A 23049-nucleotide genomic window follows, 5' to 3' on the forward strand; every position below is an offset into this window, starting at 1 on the left:
TAGACAAAGGTGAGTGGCGCGGTCGCCTCCACTCACATAACTTTGACGAGGGAATCTTATTCCAGTCTAATCCCATTTTCCTAAACGGACGGGTGTGTCAGACTAGTCATATATTCTTCGCGGAAACCTAACCTATACCCAAGGTTTTCCTGCCGAAACAAACCAGGGTGCATGCCCCCTGGGTTTCAGTCATGTCCTCCTGAATCACTCGCGCTCATCAGGTGGACAGACTGGAGATTGATGAGATATTCCTTGCGTGAAAAGACCTTTTAGGGATGGTATTTGACTATTTGCTATGTGTGAGTTGGAAAACGACAGCTGGTCTACGAGCTTGACCACTCTGCCTTCGTGCGCGAAAACACATTACTCTAAAGAGTGAGGAGACAATGGCTCCCATGCAATAAATATAGTCACACCCAAGGAGTAGATTATAATCCAGAGGTCCTTGGACAACCATTACATTCATGTGAACGGTTTTCCTTCTCAATGTTATCGGCACATTAGGAAGGATCCCTAATGGTCAATTGGTTCCTTTGTCAAAGCCTGTCAGATTTCTCATCTCAGGCAGAAGCGATGGTGAACCAAGCGCTTCCCAAGCAGTTGAGGAAAGGATACTCACAGAAGCCCCTTCATCAATGATGGTACCGGCCATGACCATTCTGTATATTTGTGCAATTTAGAATGGTACACTAGTCGGTAAACGGGGTTTGCCTAGTAGGTTCCAATCAAAGGAAACAACCAGGTTGCTTGGAGGTGGGACCGAATAGACGGCCGTATATGACTCTGACGAACTTCCTTCCTGCAGTAAAGGAAAGGGTAGACTGCCCCCATGTTCATCAGAGTCGGTGTTTGCGAAAAGAATTTGAACGGTGTCGTTCTCATTCTCTTCGGTGACTGTGTCATCTGAAGATGGACCTTCCGAAGGCAAGACCGGGTCAACTTCCGCCTCAACCTTTTGAATTTCGTCTGGTATGGATTCAGCGGGTTTATCTTCAATGACAAATGCTTCGACTGACCACAACGTCGTGTCAGTCGGATTTTCAACCAATGATGGACTTGGCCAGAGTTTCTTATATCCAGGAGGAAGCCATAACGGTGAAGCTGGATGGTCATCCAAAACTCTTTTAGCTTCGTCCAGGAAGGGACAACGGTGGAGGGCATGATCACCTTCACACAGTATACAAGGGAATTTACATTTTCCTTTTTGTCCAGGGACTTCATTTTCACTGGTTGATGGTGTACTGTCAACATGATCGTCAGAGGTCGATGTCACCGGATTGTGCAAATGGGGAGACCAGTCCCTTAAGATCCGAGGGATGCAAGGACAATCTCGATGATAGTGGTCTCCTTTGCAAATGACACATGGCAATTTAGGCCTGGACGGTGCAGTGTGTGGATTTTCGCTAGACGATGCAGGGTTTCCCCTTTTCGCCTTTGGCTCCTTCTTCTTCTTCTTAGTTACTTGGTTTTGGGCCTTACCGGCTTTATCAAGCGAAGAGGAAGGAGGAGAGGGAGAATTGGATGAAGTAGAAGGTTGGGGGGTAACTTTAGTATCATCTAGTTGCTGACTTTATTGTTCAGGAATCACTGTGTTCTGAACGACGGAGGTCGAGAAGAGCCATATTGGCAAGCTAATCGTCAATCCTGGAAGTGACAATGTGGCCATATGAGGTGCACCAACATCTCCCCAAGAGGAGAAAGGACTGGGATTTCCTCCAAGGGGAACTTCTTGGTTGGTGGACTCCATTTTCCTCAACCTAAGACCAACGTGGGAATGGTGATATTATTCCGATTAAAATAAATTTTAGACTCTTTGACACAACTTGTTTTTTCAATTTTTAAGAGTCGAGAAAAAACAAAAGATGACTCTAGTCGCCTTCGATTTTTAATGAGCCTGAAGTGACAAGTTCTCAGATGGACCTTTTCCTTTAAGGAGTCTGAAAAGGAACGAAAGAGACTACTCTGGAAATCTAGACAGAGGGATTACCAAACCAATCGCAAAACTACAGAATACTTTTTACGGTACGACAATCAATCTTCCCGAATGCTGTGTTAAGTGCATTGTGATCGATAGGGCGGCAGACACGACTTCCTATGGATAAAGGATATAGCCTATTGTGGTCCCCCAATATATACTCGACGGTACGTGGGAGCACAAGTCCGTACTGGCACTTGTTGTCTCAAAGAGAAGGAATCACCCAACCAACAATGAAAGCGACAGTTACCAGGCTTTACGACGCTAGAATACGTCTCTAGCCTAGACTTCTAGATGTTGTGTGTTAGGTTCCAAAGCGTTTTTAGGTTCATTAGATTTATTTTACAGTTGATATTTCTTAAGAAATTTTCCTTTCAGGTTCACCGCGTGATGTAGATGTACAATTCCTAAAATGCAATCTAAGATGATAAACAATCGTTTAATCTTCTTTTTGCAATGAAAATCCTAGCTACTAAAGAAAGAGAGATGATATTCTTTCAACATAGAGCAGAGAGAACACACTAGATGCACTGTCCTAAATCAAACCAACAAGCAGTCTAAATTCAAATGCACATGCATGTATTTGTTTTCAGCTTTCTTAATGTGTGAATGACAAGAAGAATGCTAAGTACAAATCTGAATTATCTTTTCAAAGTGACAGTACTAACAAATTTCTCTTCAAAACGAAAGGAAGATAATGACGACACTTTACTATTTCGAATTGAAAACTGCTTTCGACACTTGAAAAACTACTAATTCAAATCAAATACAAGGGTAACTGTATAATCATCCATTGTTTGGTCAATTTAGTGATGTCTAAATTGCAACTTTTAAATGTCAACCCGGGGCTCGTAAGCTGATGAAGTGATGTGTACTGTATGTACTTAGGCAACTGTTTCTTATGTTTTTGTCGTTTTTAACTTTTTAAGTTTGTTTTAAAATATATTTCTCCTACAATGATGTGATGGAAATGAAATAAAGTGAGTGAAGTGTGTGTGATTGTGATGAGTTCTAAATGATTTCTTAAGACTTAAAAATAATCTACAAGAAAGCTTTGAACGACAACTTGGAATGAAATTAACTCTTAAAGGAAAATGAAGGCATCAAAAAGGCTAATGACATTGGCCCAGTATCTATGTTGCTGCAAGAAAATGAAGATGAAATCTATGTCAAGTCTAGCTAAAACTAAGTAATATCAAACTGAAGTAAATCTACATAAAAGAAAGACTAGTCACAAATACTTTAACTTCTTCTTAACCTCTTGTCTTTTAACTGAATATATCATGTGAGAAACAGTCAAAAATAAGCCAAGCAATTGTGAGTTCTTGAGCAACTAAACCAAGCTGTGTTAGTGATATTTTGGTCCTCAATAAAGATATTGAATTATAGAGAAAAAACCATCAATAGGTAAACAACTTGATATCTAAAAGTAGTAAGCAACTATGCAACTTAAAGAAATGATAACAAAGAGATAAAGGCTGCAAAACAAAGAAGGTCAGCAACATAGACAAGATGATCACAAGTGTCACTAGCTGTGAAAAAGAAAGAAAAGAAACTATCTCGGGCACGCCTAAGCAATCTGCAAAACACACTGATCAGTCATGGAAAAGTGCAGAAATATATATGAGCAGAATTCAACGTTTATATACAGCTATTGTACATGATCGAAACACAACAATTAAAGGCATTCTATACAACTACTATACATAAAATGATAAAAAGAAATGCAGGAAATTAAAAACACTGTACAGGCCTTAAGTAAACAGGGGCCCTCTGCCTACTCCAGCCAGCTCAAAGATCAATTACACGCTCAAATGGAGAACAGTCTTCTCATATATTATGTATCAAAATAGAAAGTACAGTGGGGTTCAAAATTACATATCAGCAGCTAGCTATCCAGCGTTCAGAGATGCTTTATTTATAGCAAAGAAAACAAAACTAACTTAACACAAACTACGCTATTCTATCAGCTGTGTAAAAACACGTAATCTGGCAGCATCCACGGATTTAGGCAACGGTCATGGTGGGCATTAAATCTTCTGTTGGATTCGTGTCTCCCACCATTTGCGTGGCTGAGGAAGAGGCCAGCTATTCTTCACGTGCTCTAAAACCGAACACGCAGAGCCGTGCCACCGCCAATGACCTCTGTTGACCGAAGTTGCCTCCTCGTTGACCATGGGTTTTTGTGACTGGTTTGGCTGAGCTGGAAGGACACACACCATGTCCTTGGTTCCACGAACTTGCCCATGTGGCTCTTCTGTCCAGAGGACACCTAGAACATGCCGTTTAATAAAACAGTTGCGGAATCCGGGGTTGGCTGCGGAAACCAGGATCAGCTGCGGAAAGTGCAGCACTGAACCAAAATTCTAATCCAACAACACAGTCATTAGCATAATTAACAAACCATGTAAAAAGTCCTAAAATACAATGATTTAAGCAATTTGATGGAGGGAATGAGTGACAAAAGGAGGAAATGAATAGGAAAAGGAGGCTGAAAGGATGTGTAAAGAAGTGCAGGTTTGAGGCTCAACATAACCCCACTGTGAAGGTGTTGCATGTCCTCATGCAACCAAAACTTTGTCATTGTTTTTCAGTCCATGTGCTCAGATGCTTCTGCCAAAACATCCAACCTTCTTCTCTTTCTCCTTGTTGCCAAAATTGTCCTTGGTTTTCTGACTAAACACTTGAATTTCAAATTGATCAAGGCCCTACTCAGTTTCTTGCATTTTCTCTTCAATTTTCTGTTCTTCTTCTGCCAGAGTCCTAAGTGAAGCATGGTGTTGTCATGGACAATTTTGTCCACCTTGCTTTGTTCTTTCAATGCTTCATTTTCTTGTTTAATATGTCGGTTCAAGACTTCTAGCTCAAACACCTCTTGTTTTAAAGACTGGACTTGTTCCTCAAGAGGCAATATAGTGCTTGGACCTGCAACTGATTGCTCCAAGGTCTCCAAATAATTGTATGCCTCCTGCTGGTCAGGGTCAGTTTCAGGTGTTCTTCTTGGCCTAAACTCGAATTCTTGAGGACTGTTTTCTCTTTCTTGCTGGAAGGGACTTTCCTCTCGTGGAGGACTTGGCCCAATAACTAGCTGAATTGGAGTCTTTTCAGGTGTGCCTTCTCCCAAATCAATGAAATGTGACTGTTTTTCTTTAGTCACACTCATTTTTTCTTTAATTCTACTGCTTCTTCTCACTTGTGCACTATTGCTCTTTGGCTGGACACTCTGTTTTTCTTTTTGTTTCTTCTTTGAGAGGGCAGTAGCTTGGAGTTGTACTAGTCTATCAGCCAAGGTTTGATAGTCTTCTTCTATTGAAGGTTCAGGTGATGGATATGATTCTTGAACAATTGTTTTCCCTTTATCCTTTTTTTGTTTCTTGGTTTTATCTCTTTTTACCTCTTCTTCTTGAGTAGTCTCTTGAGTTTCTACAATAGGAGGATCTTGAGCTGCAACATCTCTTTTCATTCTCCTACTTCTTTTTGGGACTCTAGGAGAGCTGCTAGCGGAAGCTTCAGTTACCTCTTGAAAATGATTCCTGACTAAAAACTTTTCCCATGTATCATTGTTGTTTTTCAATTGGTCCTCTATGAGAATTCTAATGAACCCGTGATGATACAAGTGAGGTTCAATATGGCCTATATTCTTTTGGACAGTGGAACTCATTTTCGTTAGGCTTCTTAACAGAAAATAGGGTAAATTGATGGCATGGCCTTCCATGAAGTTCATCATGATTCTGGCATGGTACATATACATAGTGCCAAAGCGGCCCTCACATGTAACAAATTTTTGAACAAGTAATAACAATGCAGTCCAATCTTCCTTAATTACATGTACAAGAATCCCTTTGGTGAATATTGAAGTGTCCATACCTGGGTTCTTAAGCATATCTTTCCATCCCTGATCTTCCACCACTCTATTCTTGAACCATCGTTCTCCTAGCTGAGGTAAACCGGTTGCTGTGGCTATGGTATTCTCTGTTACTGTGAAGTTCAGGTCTCCCACTTCCACGGTGTTTCCATTGAATGATTGAGCAAATGCCTTTGTTACCTCCTTATCATATCCTCTGAATTTTTGAATGAACTTCAACCATTTTGCCTTCTTTAATGCTTCCTTTGTCTGCGGGTATCCTTCCAGATACTTTGAACCTTCAGGTTCAGCGCTAAGGAGTTTCCCCATCTTCGGCTCTCAACTTCGGCTGAAGCTTTGACTGTGTATGGATGCTCAAGGAGGATGCTCACGGGAAAAATAGATGGACTACGACTGTAAGTGGAATAGCCGCAATGTAATGTGAGGCAATATGGGTTTGAAACGGAACTGTGGAGTTTGAAACAGAGCTGTGGGATTTGAAACAGAGCCGTGGAGTTTGCAGCAAAAATGAGAGTGGAAATGGTGTGAGTGCGAGGGAATAGAAGACAAACACGAGAATGAGTTCAAATGTGTGCGGAAATGAGGTGATAAGAGAATGAAATAACGGCCAAATCCATTGGAGTCGGGCGGCTTACGTACACGTTTCAGCATTGGCTACGAAGATCGTGGTGGAGAAGAGACGTAGTACGATAGGTCTCTTCACCCTTGTACGGCTAATTAATGAAAGCGCAGTCTCGATCTGAGTTTGAACTAAGTGTGATTATGAGACCGTTAGGAGGGTATGCGGTGGTTGAAGGATTATCATGGAGGAGAAGTGGAATGATCTTGCCAAATCATTGCATTTAGTGGCTCTGTCCACGATTTACTAATTATGCATAAAATGACTTTTAAATGGTTGTTTGGAAAAAAAAATTGATCATACCTTCATAGATTTGCCTTTTGTTGATTAAGGTTGCTGACCCCCTTATTGCTTTCTTATCTTGCAGGTGCCTCCCATCCTTGTTGCCCTTGGTGATGTTGATACCTCTGACTGTGATTTTTGAAAACAGAGTACTGCTGCTGTAGAGACAGAGTGATGCTGGCTGCGGAAACTGGTGCGAGCTGCGGAAACAGTTCTTAGCTGCGGAAACTGAAACAACACCCTTCTGTCTATACCAAAAAGTAGTTAGAGAAGACTTAACTAAATGAAATAGTCCTGAGAGGGACTTTATTGGTGAAAATGAAATGAGATGAATGAAATGGAATGAAAATGAAGTGAAATGGAGATGGAGATGGAAGTGAAGTGGATGAACTAAAATGGCGAATGAGATGGAAAGAGAGAGAGACTTTTTATTTGGAAAATATAAAGTGTCAGGTACCCCTGATTTTCACCTTATATTTTCTGTATAAGACTGCCAATTCAAGATTGGTTTTCAGGCTTATACCAAAGATTTTTTTTTTTTTTTTTAACTGAAAGAAACAAAGACTAGGCTGATGGAGGAGAAGAATTCTTCTCCACCAGCCTCATTGCAGAATCTTCTTGGAACATTTTAACAAATTCCTCCTTTGAGAGTGGCTTGTGATAGACTTTCAATCGGTGGCCATTCACAATGAGAGGAGTCTGAAACTCATCAATGGTCTTTACTCGAACTGCTCCATTGTTAAAGACTTCATCAATCTCATATGGTCCAAGCCAATGAGTTTGAAATTTTCCTTTGAAGTCCTTAAACTTGGAATCAAACAATAGTGCCCAATCTCCCTTCTGAAACTTTTTCTCTTTGATGTGTCGATCATGCCACTTAGTTCTTTGGTGCTGAACTAGATCAGTCTTTAAAATTGCATCTTGTCTTATCTCATCTAGCTCATTCAGCTGCTCCATTCTGTGCTTTTGGGCTTCTGATAAATTCATCCCCAACTGAACTGCCATCTTGAAGGTCTTGATTTGAAACTCAATGGGGAGCAAGACTTCTTTCCCATAAACAAGTTCATAGGGAGAATGTCCTGTTGTGTTCCTCCATGTAGTTCTATAGGCCCATAAGGCTTCAGGAAGCCTTTCTGCCCAATCTCTTCTATGAAGATGAACAGTTTTGGTGATGATGCTCTCAAGAACTTTATTTGTGGATTCCACTTGACCATTTGCTTGCGGATGGTATGGAGTAGATTTTCTATGCTTGATTTTGTATTCTTCCATCAGCTTCTCCATCAAGTTAGATGTAAATTGGCTTCCCTGATCTGTCACAATTTCTCTTGGGACACCAAAACGAGTAAAAATATCCTCAAAAAGAAATTGAACAACTGAATTTTCAGTGGCAGAAGGCAATGCCTTTGCTTCTACCCATTTAGTAACATAATCAGTACAAACCAATATATACTTCTTTTGCTTAGATGGTGGGTTAATGGGTCCAATGAAATCTAAAGCCCATTTTCAAAGGGTTCGATGCATACCTGTGGCTGTAATGGCATTTCATTTGAAGGAGTTGGTCTCCCAACTCTTTGGCAGCTGTCACACCTTTTGACATATTGTTTTGCATCTTTGAAGAGAGAAGGCCAATAATATCCTAAAGAAAGGATTTTATAGGCCGTCCTCTTGTCAGCAAAGTGTCCGCCGCACGGTTCATCATGACATGCCTTAAGGATGTCAGGCATTTCATCTTCCCGAACACATCTTCTGATCACACAATCTAGCCCTGTTTTGAACAATTCATTAGAAATCCAAGAATACTTTGAGCTCTCCTGAATAATTTTCCTTTTCTCATTAGGAAATAAGTGTGGAGGTAGCTTCCCTGTAACCAAATAATTAGCAATGTCTGCATACCAAGGGGTTTTAGTAGTTATTGCAAACAAATATTCATCTGGAAACTTATCCTCTATGGGAGAATCCTCGTTAGTATTTTGAATTCTAGACAAGAAATCAGCTACTGTATTTTGTTTTCCTGGTCTATCTAACACAGTAATATTGAATTCTTGTAGAAGTAAAAGCCATCTTGTAACTCTGCCATTAGTAACAGGTTTGTTCATGAGATATCTAATTGCAGAATGATCAGTATGGACAAAGGTTTCATAGCCGGTTATATAGTGTCTAAACTTGTTGATTGCATGAACAACGACTAAGAATTGTTTTTCAGTCACAGTATAATTTAACTCAGTGGGAGTCAAACTTTTACTGGTGTAGTAAATGGCATAAGGAACTAAATCCTTTTGACCCAACACAGCTCCTAGAGCTGTATCTGAAGCATCTGTAGAAATATGGAAAGGAAGTTTCCAGTTTGGCCCTCTTAAAATGGGTGCTTCAGATATTCTAGTTTTTAAAGTTTCAAATGAAGATTGACAGTCAGGATCCCACTTGAATTCACAGTCTTTGGTAAGTAATTTGAAAAGTGGAGATGCTATCTTGGTGAAGTTTTCAATAAATCTTCTATAATATCCAGTAAACCCAAGAAAACTTCTAACATCTTTTTGACAATTTGGAATAGGTAACTTGGAGATGACTTCGACTTTTGATCTATCAACTTTGATTCCATCTCCTGAAATATGATGTCCTAAAACAATCCCTTCAGTAAACATCATAAAACATTTTTCATGACTTAATGAAAGATTTGTTTCTTTACATCTTACAAGAACTTTTTCCAAATTATCTAATGCCTCCTCAAATGAATTACCATAAACTGTAAAATCATCCATATAGACCTCTACACAATCATGAATTAGATCAGAAAAGATTCCTAATACTGCCCTTTGAAATGTTGCAGGTGCATTACATAATCCAAAAGGGAGTACTCGGTAAGCAAAAGTCCCCCATGGACAGGTAAATGTGGTTTTGTCCTGATCTTCAGGTGCTACCTGAATCTGATTGTAACCACTAAAACCATCCAGGAATGAGAAATACTTTTTGCCTGCTAAAGTATCTAACACTTGATCAATAAAAGGCAAAGGAAAGTGATCCTTCAAGGTTGCTTTGTTCAATTCTCTGTAATCAATGCAAACCCTCCATTTACCATTCTTTTTAGGTACTATAACCAAAGGAGAAACCCACTGGCTATCTGAAATGGGGTAAATGAAGCTTACATTAAGTAACTTTTGGAGCTCTTCTTTCACTATTTCCCTAAGGTTTGGATTCATCCTTCTTTGAGGTTGTCTGATTGGTCTACTGTTTTCCTCAATATAGATGTGATGAATGCAAGTCTTTGGGTCAATACCTTTCATATCTGTATATTCCCATGCAAATGCAGTAGAATGCTTTTGCAAGACTCTGGTTAGCTCTTCTTGTTGTGATTTTTCCAAGTTTTTGTTGATATTCAGTGTTTTTCCTGGAAAAATCTCAATGGCAGAACTACCAAACTCTTCCATAGAGAAAAGAGACATCTGTCTAGATGATAGACACTCAATGTTAGAATCCAACTGAAATTGTGTGTGGCCATATTCTGAAGATGGTTCAAAATTTTCTAATGTGTTCAGAATTTGACTATCTTCACTAATCTCAGAAATGGTAAAGACAGGTTGTATAGTATCTTCATCATCAACCCATTCATTATCTCCTATTTCTGTGATTGCTTTTGCTGGAGGATACAGATTGAACTTCTTTGTCGAATTACCATCAGAAATATACATATCCCCAGACCTACAAATTATGAAAGCATCAGCTGTGGCTAGCCAAGGTCTTCCTAAAATAAGAGGATGCCCTCCTAGATTACTCTTGGGAGTTAAAATCATGAAATCTACTGGATATTCCCAAGAATCTAAGGAGACAGGAATGTCTTCCAATACACCATCTGGTTTAATAATGGATCGATCTGCAAGTTGCAACAAGGTAGGTGCAAAAAGAAGATTAGGAAGTTTTAGTTGTTCCATAGTCTGTCTACTCATAATGTTAATAGCAGCCCCTAAATCAATCAAAGTATTTGGTATTTCTACCCCATTGATATGTGTTTTGACAATTGGACTACTGGGATCTACATATTTTTGCATAGTAATTTTTCCCATCATGATATCTGCAATTTTTCCTACCAAGTGGATCCTTCTGGTATCTCTTGGTTTCCTTCCTGGTCTTTTAAGGCTCAACTCCTTTATTGTTTTTGCTAGAATAGGAATCTCTTTAATGGCTTGTAACAAGGGGATCTTGATACAAACATTTTTCAATTCATCTAGAAAATTATAGTCAGGCAACCAAATTTGTTTTTCCACTCCTTTATCAATTTGTAATCTTTCAGGAAAAGGAGGTGTGGATAAGGATGCAGGTTGCTCAACTATGGGAGTTGTGGGGGTTAATTTTTTTTCTTTTTATTTTTGAGTGTTTGGGTTTTGAAGAGATGCTTCAGAACCCTTGTTGGCTTCAAGAGATTCTTCCTCAGAAATGCTTTGCTGTTGAGCATTTATAGAAGACTTATCTAGAACTCTACCTGATCTGAGTTGTACTTCATTAAGAGGAACAATCATATAGGTAGGGAATGGTTGACCTTCCATCATGTAAGCATTTTGAGGGTTTTTATTATTGGGGTTTGGCAATGGCTGAGAAGGAAGTTGATTTGACTTCTGTTGGAATGTGATGAGCCCCAATTTTGGTACAATTTGGGCTCATTTTGGCCTATTCTACTTGCTCAAACCATTCATTTTTTATTGCTTATGCATGCATTTCTTAGTTTATTCATGTTGTTTGTAGGAAGAAGGGTAGGCACTCTATCTATGTGACTAATGCATTGTGATTCCAGGTTTTGGCATTAAAAGGGAGCAAGAGACAACGAAAAAGGAGATAAGGAGACAATGAGGTGGCACTGCTGGTTTTTAGGAGAGGATGTCCACGGTCTTGGGACATTCCTCGTGATTCCCACCAAGAACTCCGAGCTCCAATCCATCTCCCCTCCGAGCTTAAGAAGCAGCCAGCTGTCCTACAGGAACAACAGTTATAACTGTTCTACAGGAACAGTAGTTATGACTGTCCTACAGGATCAGCAGTTAAACTCGAAGTTGGACAGCCGAGCTCCTAAAATCAAGGATACTTGTTGGATCATCGTTTTTGTATAAGTATAGAGGCCTTAGCCTTGGATAGGTTGTTGAAACTCTCGTATTGCTATTGTAATTTTGGAGCACAGTTCAGTTTTCGTTCCTTTTTGTAAGCCAATTTGGCATGACATCAGATTATGAATAAAGAAGGCAGTTTGTGATCTAGTTCTGAGTTTCTTAAGGAGACTATAGCTCTCAGGTTAGGGCCCAACCTGAGAGCCATAGGTCCCCTCTGCTGTAGTGTTGTTTCCATTTCATTTCAGCACTTTGAGCTTTTCATTTGCACATGCAATTCGAATTACAGGTTGTTAAGTTGGTCTTTTTCATGAGTTAGATAGGAGTTGCTTATGATGAATTTGTTTTCACTTGCTTAGTGTAGCAGAGGATAGATGTAATCGATTGCAGCTCCAACAAAAAGGTTGTTAAGGCTCACTGCCGTCTCATCTGGGATTGGAGTGCAGTCCATGACTAACCACCAAAAATACGCATTTCTTTATTCCATGATTGCTGCAAACACAGTCACGTTATGTTAGATGATTCCACATGATTCACACCTGCACCACACTCCCTTACCACAGCTTCATGCACATTCTCCTTCGCGTTTAGATTGCTGCTCATTGAATTTACAAGCTCAGGTAGTTTAGGTTAATGCATTTTTGGTTTAGTGACAGTCATAAGCATTTGTTTCACTTACACTGCTCTCTCTCGTTCCATCACTTCGTCCTCCATCTTGATCACGCATGCAACCATATCTTTGACCCCTGCTCCGCTCTGTCCTCTCCCAAAGTCTTTCACTCCTCACGTACTTCCATTCTCTAGCCCTTTCATTGACCTAGCCTTCTATCTTCCAACCTACTCCCTACATTCACTCCCTATCCTATTCCTCCACTTCTACAGCCATCACCAGCCTCATTCCTACCTTACACATCTCCCCCTACCATTCCATTACTCCTCCATCACTCCAAACACTCACGGTAGGTCATCCTGTAGCCATTTGTAGACATCCTGTAGAAACCAGAGTATCCTGTAGGATCCCCTGCAGCCATCCTATAGGAGGCCACTCTCTCGGTTGCTGAGCATCTGAATGCGAGGAACCTCTGTGGATGGATGCTAAGGATCCCTAGGGACCTCTCCTAGCCTCCCCAACCTGTCCCACGCTTTCCTTCCTTCTCCATCCCATCTGCACAACCAAACCCTAGTTAGCACAAGATCACAATCATTCCACACACTTAAAGGAAAAATACAAAAACATATCTTTCATGATGAAAGTAGTTTAGATCCATGCATTTGCACTTATTAGAGGTAACAGCAGCATTGGTAGAAGTTTCATTCACATTTCTTGCATTGTAGAGGTTAGACTAGTTAAATTAGGGTTTCCTAGGTTTACATGCTTTGATTTGCTTTCAATTCATTTTTGTCAAGTAAAGTAGCTTTCCTTTGAGATTAGCTTTCGTCCATCAATTAGCAAGCTTCTTCTGAGAGCCTATAGAAGTTGGCTTGAGCCCTAGCGGACTTGTGCCAGCTGACCAAGTGACAGTTGCGACAAGAGCTAGTACTTGTGCATATAGCACCGTCGCTTCCAAGTTTGTACGAACTACCGGGTTGATAAAATGAGAGACAGGAAGCCCCAGGAGTTGTAACATTATTGCTACAATACTGGAGCTCACCATCTTTTTGGCGCCGTTGCCGGGGAAGCGTCAGAGCATTAGTAATTGTTGCTTTTCTTCTACTTTCGTACTCTTACTTCTGCTCAGTAGTTTATTTCATTTCCATCCTGCTTTCATAGATTAGCATTTCCTGCTTTCATAGATTAGCATTTCCTGCTTTCATAGATTAGCATTTCCTGCTTTCCTAGATTAATATTTCTTGCTTTCTTAGACTAGCTTTCCAATTCTACAATTTCATTTGAGCAATATAGTTAGTTGTAGATCACTTTGTTTCAGTTTTGCAGGTACCAAAGAAAAAGCAAAAGCAATCAAAAAAAGAAAAGTCCTTTCCATTTCATGCCTCGTAGGAACCGAGATAGATCAGGCAAATTCCTACCAAACACCCCCACCACATCACTGAGTCACCCTTCTCTCTTCTTTGGTGACAGTGACCCAGAGGAACCTATAGGTGAACATCCTGAGATATACAAAGACCCTATAGAAGAAGAAGAGTTAGAGACCACTCCATCCGAAGCTATGGCTGACAATAGAGAAGATGAGAGAATAGAAGGAGCTTTCCCCATCCGAGAGACCAATGGAGAGATGAAAATGAAAAACATTAGCCCCTCTGCTTTGCCTCACTTCCATGGACTGACCACTGAGGATCCTGATACCTTCCTATTTGAGTTTGCTGTCCTCTGTAGAACCTATGACTATACTGAAGATGAGCAAAAGCTGAAGCTTTTCCCTTCCACTCTTAAGGATGCAGCACTACGTTGGTTCATGGGATTACCTGGGAATAGCATCGCTACTTGGGCTCAGATGCAGCAAGCCTTCAATACCAAGTATAGGGATTATTGTAGGTCCAAGGAAACCAAGGGAGAGATCTTTCGAATGACCATGGGGAATGATGAGTCTTTAGAGGATTATGAGGAGAGGTTCCAACTTAGCTATAAACGGGCCAGGTGCACCCTTGACCCTGAATCCCTCAAGTTGGTTCTACTCCGAGGAGTCCCTGAAGATCTCTTAGACACCCTTCACATGTTAGCTGGGGGGGACATTTACTAACTGCCTTATGAGGACATCAAGACTGTGTTTCGAAATCATTCCAGGGCAGCTAGAAAACGAGGTAGAGGAAATCTCCTCTCCACTGGTGTCCCTTTCTCCAAACATGAGTTTACAAACCAATTAGAAGATCTTAAGAGTGAGGTGAGACAGACCATCGCCATGCAGCTGGACACATTCAGGATCCAGCAGAAGAAAGAAGAAGCTGAGAGAGCCTTGGCTGTCTTCTGTCCTAGGTGCACCAGAAGACACCCTAAGAACGAATGTCCATTGCATTCGGTTGAAGTGTGTTTCGTTTGTGAGGAGGACCATCCTACCAATCAGTGTCCCACCTTACCTGGGTTCAAAGCCATGTACCAAGGGACTGAAGCCCCCATTGAACCTCTCTACTTCATCAACCAAAGGAGGCCACAAGGATCTAGACCTTATCAGCAGGGGATGCAAGGGGCATCTCAAGCTTATTACAACCCCAACCAGTCAACTCCTATGCCTTCCTGGGGTCCCCCTGCTCATCCTTCATGGTCCATGCCTCCTCCATGGTCTTATCCACCTCAGTATCCTACTCAACCCACTACTCACTCATATCACTCACATGCCCAGTCACAACCTCAGTGGAGTGCACCTCAGTCGGGGTGGAGGCCCCAGTACCACACTCCTCCTGCCATTTTGCCTCCACCACCAGTTCAACCTCAGCCTTTACCTCCTGCTCCTCTAAGGCAACCTCAGATGCCTGCTCAACCGAACCCGAACCCCAACAATAGACAGGCTCAGCAGGTATATACTGGGGAGACCTCATGCCCTACCTATGCTGTGGAGATCCAGGAGATCAATCTTAGATCTGGAAAGACTCTTCCAGATCGCCAACCTCCTCCCCCAGAGGAAGAGGAAGACCATCAGGAAAGTGAACCAAAGCCTATTCCACCCTTTCCTGAGAGACTAACAGCCACCACACAACCTAACCCAGAAGAAGATGAGCTTTTGGGTGAGCTCAAGCAGTTGTGTGTGAAGATACCCCTTCTCCAGGCCATCAAGGATGTGCCAATCTATAACAAGATGGTTAAGGAGAAGTGTTTCAAACATCCAGGCAGACGGAAGAAAGATGCTTCAACTATCAATGTCATAGGACAACTGTCTGACCTTATGCTAGGACAAGTCATCTGCCCAAAGTACTTAGATCCTGGAAGTCCTGTAGTAGATGTCCACATCAATGGCACCATCATACCCCACACCCTGATTGATCTGGGGGCTGCCATTAATGTAATGACCAGGGATACCATGCTCAAGCTCAATCTTCAAGGTTCCTTGAGGAAGACCTCGACAGTACTGCAATTAGCAGATCGCTCCACTGTGACTCCCGAAGGGATTGTGGAGGATGTCTTGGTCTCTATTGACTCTTGGGAGTATCCTGCAGACTTCCTGGTTCTACAACCAAAGGCAAAGCTTACTGGATATCCCCTCATTTTGGGAAGGCCTTGGTTAGCCACTGCAGATGCCTATATCAGTTGTCGTGCCGGAAATATGACCATCAAAAATGGTCCTATGTCCAAGCAACTTGTCCTATAACCTCCTGCCCAACCCTCTTTGGAGCATGACTTACCACTCTAGTTGGAAGAAGGAGAAGAAGACAAGGTGTATTCAGCACCTCTGTGTACCATAGAAACCAATAGAAGAAATCCCCCAACCGAGGATGATTTGATCGAGAACTTGATCCAAAACCCACCTACCAGTGCCCTACCTTTAGAAAAATTGGTGGAGGATGCCCAAGCTAGCACCTTAGTGGATCTTTGTACAACCAGCCCTGTCACTCCCAGAGTCAAAAGTGTGGAGTTCGGCCCTGAGAGAGCATTAAAGATCAGCTCCTCCCTATCTCCTTCCCAGGAGAAGGAGTTGTGTAGCCTATTGGCCAGCCACTTAGATGCTTTTGCTTGGAGCTATAAGGAGATGAAAGGAGTCCATCCCTCGGTCTGTACCCATCATATATACATCAAAGAGGATTGTAAACCAGTTAGGCAACCCCAGAGGAGAATGAATCCAGCCCTTAAGGACATTGTCAAGGAAGAATTGCAGAAACTGTTAGATGCCGGATTCATCTACCCCATCTCAAATAGTGAATGGGTGTCCCCTCTAGTGTTGGTTCCCAAGAAGAATGGGAAGTGGAGGATCTGTGTAGATTACCGTGAGCTGAACAAAGCTACCAAAAAAGACCATTTCCCTCTACCTTTCATAGATCAAGTGTTGGATGGACTGGCAGGAAAGAAGTTCTTCTCTTTCCTGGATGGGTTTAGCGGGTACAATCAAATCCAAATCAGCCCGGAAGACCAAGATAAGACCACCTTCACTTGTCCTTGGGGTACCTTTGCCTACCGAGTCCTTCCCTTTGGGCTATGCAATGCTCCTGCTACTTTTCAGAGAGTTGTCTTGAGCATCTTCTCGGAGTTGGTCCATGATGCAGTGGAAATATACATGGATGACTTTACTCCTTATGGGGCCAACTTCCAGGAAGCTTTGTCCAACCTGGGGAAAGTCCTAACCAAATGCACCGAGATGAACTTGTCCCTCAGCCCTGAAAAATGTGAATTCCTAATGACTGAAGGGACCGTGCTAGGCCATACCATTTCTAGCCAAGGATTACAGGTGGATCCTAACAAAATTGCTCTAATCAAGAAGGTTCCACCTCCACAAAAGGTAAGGGATGTTAGGAGTTTTTTGGGATTAGCAGGATACTACAGGAGATTCATTAAGGACTTCAGCAAGCTCGCCTCGCCATTGTTTGGCCTGTTGGCAAAGGATGTGGAGTTTAAGTGGACTGACGATTGTCAGAAGAGTTTGAATGAGTTAAAGGACAAGTTGGTGTCAGCACCAATCTTGAGAGGTCCAAACTGGGCCCTACCTTTCCACATCCACACTGATGCCTCGAACAAAGCCATAGGTGCAGCCTTAGGACAAGTTGAGCAAAAACTTCCATATGCCATTTACTTTGTCAGCAAAAACTTGTCCAAAGCAGAGCTGAATTACACTGTAACCGAGAAAGAGTTCTTAGCTGTAGTCCATGCACTAAACAAGTTCCGTCATTACATTACCGGGTATCAAACATTTGTACATACTGACCATGCTGCTATTAGATATTTGATGAATAAACCAGATGTGAATGCTCGTATTATTAGATGGTTACTTTTATTGCAGCAGTTTGATCTAACCATTGTTGATAAACCAGGTAGAGAGAATGTTGTTGCTGACTTTTTATCTAGATTGGATTTGTCTGCAGGTGAAGATGGGACGGTGGATGACCAGATGCCTGATGAGCATCTGTTTGCTATCTCAGTACTCTCTCCATGGTTTGCTGATATAGCAAACTACCTTGTTTCAGCTCAGTTCCCTCCGCACCTCTCTTCAAAAGAGAAGAGCAAAATCATCAGAAAAAGTGCCTCATTCACTTGGATCGGGGGCAACCTGTTCAAGCTTGGCCCTGATCATATCTTAAGGCGTTGTGTAAGGGAAGAGGAAGTCTTTGACATCCTCCTCACCTATCATGATGGGCCTTGTGGAGGACATTTTGCAGCAAAGAGAACTGCCTTCAAGATCCTGCAGGCAGGCTACTATTGGCCCACACTTCATCAAGATGTCAGAAGATATGTCAGCCAGTGTGACCAATGCCAAAGAATGGGGAAACCGACCCAAAGGGATGAGATGCCTCTCCAACCTCAAGTGACTCTTGAGCCATTTGAGAAGTGGGGCATGGACTTTGTGGGTCCAATCAATCCCTCTTCGAGGCATAGATCCTACATCATTGTGTGTACTGACTACTTGACAAAGTGGGCAGAGACTAAAGCAATCAAAGCAGCAACAGAAGAGAAGGTGGTCGAGTTCTTAAGAGAGAACATCTTCTACAAGTTTGGCTACCCAAGAGAGCTGGTGACCGATCAGGGGAGTCAGTTCACATCCAACTTGATTGAAGATCTTCTAGCTCATCACAAGATCAAGCACAGGACTTCCACCCCCTATCACCCTCAAGCAAATGGGCAGGTGGAAGTCACCAATAGAGCATTAGAAGGGATCTTGACCAAAGTGGTGAGCAGCAGCAGAAAGGACTGGGCAGATCACCTGGTTGAGGCCACATGGGCTTACAACACCACTTGGAAGACCACCACCGGCTTCACACCTTATGAGCTGGTCTATGGGAAGAAAGCGTTGCTGTCCATTGAGTTTGAGTATAACACTTTGAGGATGGCAGCTCAGCTGGACCTAGATCTCAGCCATGCACAGCAAGAAAGGTTATTGCAGCTGAATGGACTGGATGAGCACCGCATGCAGGCCCTCCTTCACTCAGAAGTGGTTCAACTTCAGAGAAAGGTGTGGCATGACCAACATCTCCATGACAAGCAATTCCAGCCGGGAGATTGGGCTTTGTTGTATGACTCCAGATTCAAAGATTTCAAGGGGAAGTTGAGAACCAGATGGCTAGGACCATATGTAGTGGAGCAGTGCCATGACAATGGATCTGCCCTCATTCGAACCATTGATGAGGAAGCCATTCCCATGCTTGTCAATGGGCACCGATTGAAGATCTACAGAAGACCTCTCTCAAGACAAGAGTTTATCAGCACTATAGAGAAATCTGTTTTGGTCATAGAGAAGGGTTCTGCCTCCACTTTGGGCATACCCTGAAGAGAAAAAAAAAGAGAAAAAAAGAAAAAAAAAGAAAAAAGAGAGAAAAAATAAAGATCCTTGGGTGAAAACCTCTCTGAGGCGCCCAAGGCAGGCAGTAGGGGTGAAAACCTCATTGAGGCGCTCCTATTGTCTTTCAAAAAAAAAAAAAAAAAAAGTTTAAAAAAGATCCTTGAGTGAAAACCTCTTTGAGGCGCTCAGGGTAGGTAGCAAGGGTGAAAACCTCTTTGGGGCGCCCCTGCTATCTTTTCAAAAAAAAAAAAAAAAAAAAAAAAAAAAGGAGAGAAAAAAGAAAAAACAATAAGCACAATAAAAGTTTTGCATGCAGATGTTCTATGGAGGAGAAGAAGCCTCTCCACTCCAAGCCAGGGGCCTTCATCATGCTATCAAAGGATGTCATCAACACCTCCTCCAAGAATAACAATGTTTTTCAAGGTATGTGCAATTTTTATCATGATTTGGATCTTCTACAGGAAGATACAGTTTTCTACAGGAACAAACAGTCTTCCTACAGGAAGACACGGATCTTCTACAGGAAAGTGCAAAATTTCTACAGGAAGCTCTATGTTCTACAGGAAACTTCCTGTAGAAGGTTGCGACGGCCGAAACGTGTTTCAAATGAAGATCTAGCGACTGAGGAGTGGATTGAATGCATGCATGCCACTGATGGCACCCCTGAACATTGCTATTATCTTGCCCCACCATCCTCGTCGCCATGCAACCAAGATCCCTGCAGCAGCACAACAAAGCAATGAGTTCTCGTGAAAAAACATCTGTCAAAGAAAAACCAAGCACCGAGAGCCATACCACATCCACGTTATGCATCGGAAGCGCTGGGATCGTGATCGAGAAGCCAGAACCGCCAGCATGCAGCATGCACCCAAGGAGAAGGGACTGTGACAAGACCCCTCGCGGGGATCCTGTAACAGTTCAACCTGCTCGAGTGAATACCATCCACAGCACCGCCATTTGAGATAAAACACGGGCGCATGAACGCAAAACCATCCACTCCAGCGTCAGCAACCAGTAGCCATGTGCCTCCGGGTCTGTGTAAGCCGCGTGCAGCAGGTAAATCCATCGTCCACAAACTGGAAATCATGTGCAGCCGCGCGCAGATAAGTGTTCTAATCCTTCTCTCCATCAAATCGCATGGATATTACTTTGATTTGTTTTGCATGGCATAAAGGTGAATGGTTGAGCGGCCGTAAGGCCAGTTGACTGGCCACATCGGCTAGTGAAGGGATAGTCAGATGATGAGGTGGTAGCCACGACAAAAGACACACGTAGCACGCACGTGAAGATTAGTCTCGTCAACCATGAAACGAGTTTAACCGAAAAGGGCGGCGGCAGATCTGTGGGAATGAATGTGGCAGCAAGCGAATGTGCAGGCGGATGATGGGTGACGTCACCCAACGGTCCGGCGGGGACAGCTCACCCCCCGCGCCACGAGCTAAGCCGATTCAAAATCTAATCGGCTCGATTAAGCGTGTATATCCATCAACCTCACTTCAAAACTCGAGTAGCTCCTCTGATTACCTCTGCATGTTGATACGCCAAGCTCTCAGCTACCTGAACGCTGGTAAGGCACCTCTCGACCGCTGTCCAACTATAGCTCCCCCCGAAGTCTGCGCACTGCTCCTACAGGAACAGTTTCTACAGGAACGCAGTCCTACAGGAAGCAGTCTCTACAGGAAAGCAGTCTCTACAGGAAGGTGAAGTCTTCACGTAAAAAAGGTGGCGGAAAAGAGGTAACCCTGAAACTCCTTCCGCAATTGGTTTTCAAAGGTGGCAAGGTCATTATTCACAGTCTGGTCATAAAAGATATTGGATTGCCGTGCCCATACTATCGCTTCTACAGGATAGAGGTATAATTAGACTGTGGTTTTGTGAATTCATTGCATGCTCTGTCTATAAGACCGAATTCCCTTTGTATTTACCACCTGTGGTCAAAACCACTGTGCTCATCATGCCTGGTGGGTTTATCAGACGAGAGCCCACTGATTCAACCACATTGAGGAGAAATCAGGCAGTGGTAGAGCTCTTTACACAAGCACAGTGGATGTCTTTTTGTGATAAGTTGCAGGGGTACGATGAGGAAGTGGCCGAGGAATTATTGCAGGCCCTGAGGCCAAAATCCAAGGTGCTGGCCACAGTCAATTTCAGAGGCCTAAGCCTCAAGATAACCCCGCAGTCCATCAGTAGAATCACTGAGCTTCCTATGGGTCTCCCGTGGGATAAAGAAGAACGAAAACAGAGCCAGCAAGCAAAGAAGGAATTCTTTCCACCTGAGGAAGAATTCTCCGAGGATAAGAATGGAGTACGAAGGAACAGTTTGACACCACCTTGTAACGAGGTCAGCTTACAGAGTATGAAATATATTACATGTGAGGGGCGCTATAGCATCGTCTACGGGTACCATTTCCGATTGCTGAACGAATTAGGGCACCGAAGTGAGCTTCCTGTAGAAAAGAAATTAAGCATTCCTTATTTCCTGTTGCAATCTTTAATGGAATGTGCTACGAAGCTGAAGGGTGGCGTCCCAGATCAGGTGGCACACCATGGGCTGATCAAGTTGCTTGTAGAGGATGCACTGCACTCCTATAAAGTTCCCCTCTCCTGGGAGTCATTTAGAAATCTAACACGAGATGGGGACATCAAAATGCTGGTCGAAGATAGTGGTTCCTCCAGCAGTGAAGACAAAGAGGCAGTGGCCAAAGAAAAGAGGAAACCAGGTCCGAAGACCCCTGCCACGGTGCAGAGGAAGGAACAAAAGAGGAAGCAAGAAGAAAAGGAAGACGAAGAGGAGGGTGACACACCTGTTTTGACAGCAAGAGAACAGAGGATGAAGAGCAGAATGGGCAAAGCGGAGGTGGTCCCTGTCAGCCCAAGCACCTCGTCAGCTCCTGCAGTCAAAGCCAAAAGCAAAATCTATGCAGCCAAGCAAGAAAAGGTGGTGACAGTTGCATCTACAGGGAAACAAACGCAGGCTTCTACAGGAAGCCCAAGAACAACGCCTACAGGAAAGCAGACGAAGGCTTCTACAGGAGGCTCAAAAACAGAGAAGGGATCTTCTACAAAAGACCCACAGAGCGTAAAGAAAGGGTCTTCTACAGGAGGGCCGAAAGTGGACAAAGTAGGGTCTTCTACAGGAAGCCCGAAAATCACTAAGGAACAGACTTCTACAGGAAGTCTGGAAACAAAGACAAAGGCTTCTACAGGAAGCCCAAAAATTCAAGAAAAAGGAAAAGCTCCTGCAGGAAGCCCAGACGTGCTAAAAGAAAAGGCTCCTACGGGAAGCCCAAGAGCTAAGGAAGATGCTCCTGCAGGGAGCCCAAAACCGGTCAAGGAAGGGTCTTCTGCAGGAAGCCCGAAACCAAAGGAGGAGGGACCCTCTACAAGGAGCTCTGAGAGAGAAAAGCACAAGAAAGAGAAGTCTAGCATCCTCGAAAAGAAGGCGGCAGCGGCACTGGCTGCCCTCAACACACCGGCAAAACCCAAAGAAAAAAAAGAGGGAGATCCCTCTACCTTCCGAAGCAAGGAGGAGTCAGAGAATGAAAACAGACAAGTCGCAGCCTCCACCCAGCAGCCAACCCACTTCAGGAGACATCCCTACTTCACCCAGTACAAGAAATCCCTCTAAAACACGGGCCACCCCTGAGAAGGGAAGCCCAAAAGTCACTTCCTGGACGCGGAAAATAGGCCAGTCGCCTTCTGAAGCCCGGCTCAAGGAAATGAAAAAGGGGGAAGAAGCACCACCCTCGTCTCCACCTGAGGCAGAGAAAACAGAGGCCCCAAAAATAGAGAAGAAGGAGCAGGTTCTGGGCCCCAGCTCTCGGCCAAGGACAAGGAGCCGGGGC

This window comes from Pinus tabuliformis, chromosome 2_1 (assembly GCF_031772625.1).
Source record: "Pinus tabuliformis cultivar Carrire ecotype Pingquan chromosome 2_1, CPIR1, whole genome shotgun sequence".
Lineage (NCBI taxonomy): Eukaryota > Viridiplantae > Streptophyta > Pinopsida > Pinales > Pinaceae > Pinus > Pinus tabuliformis.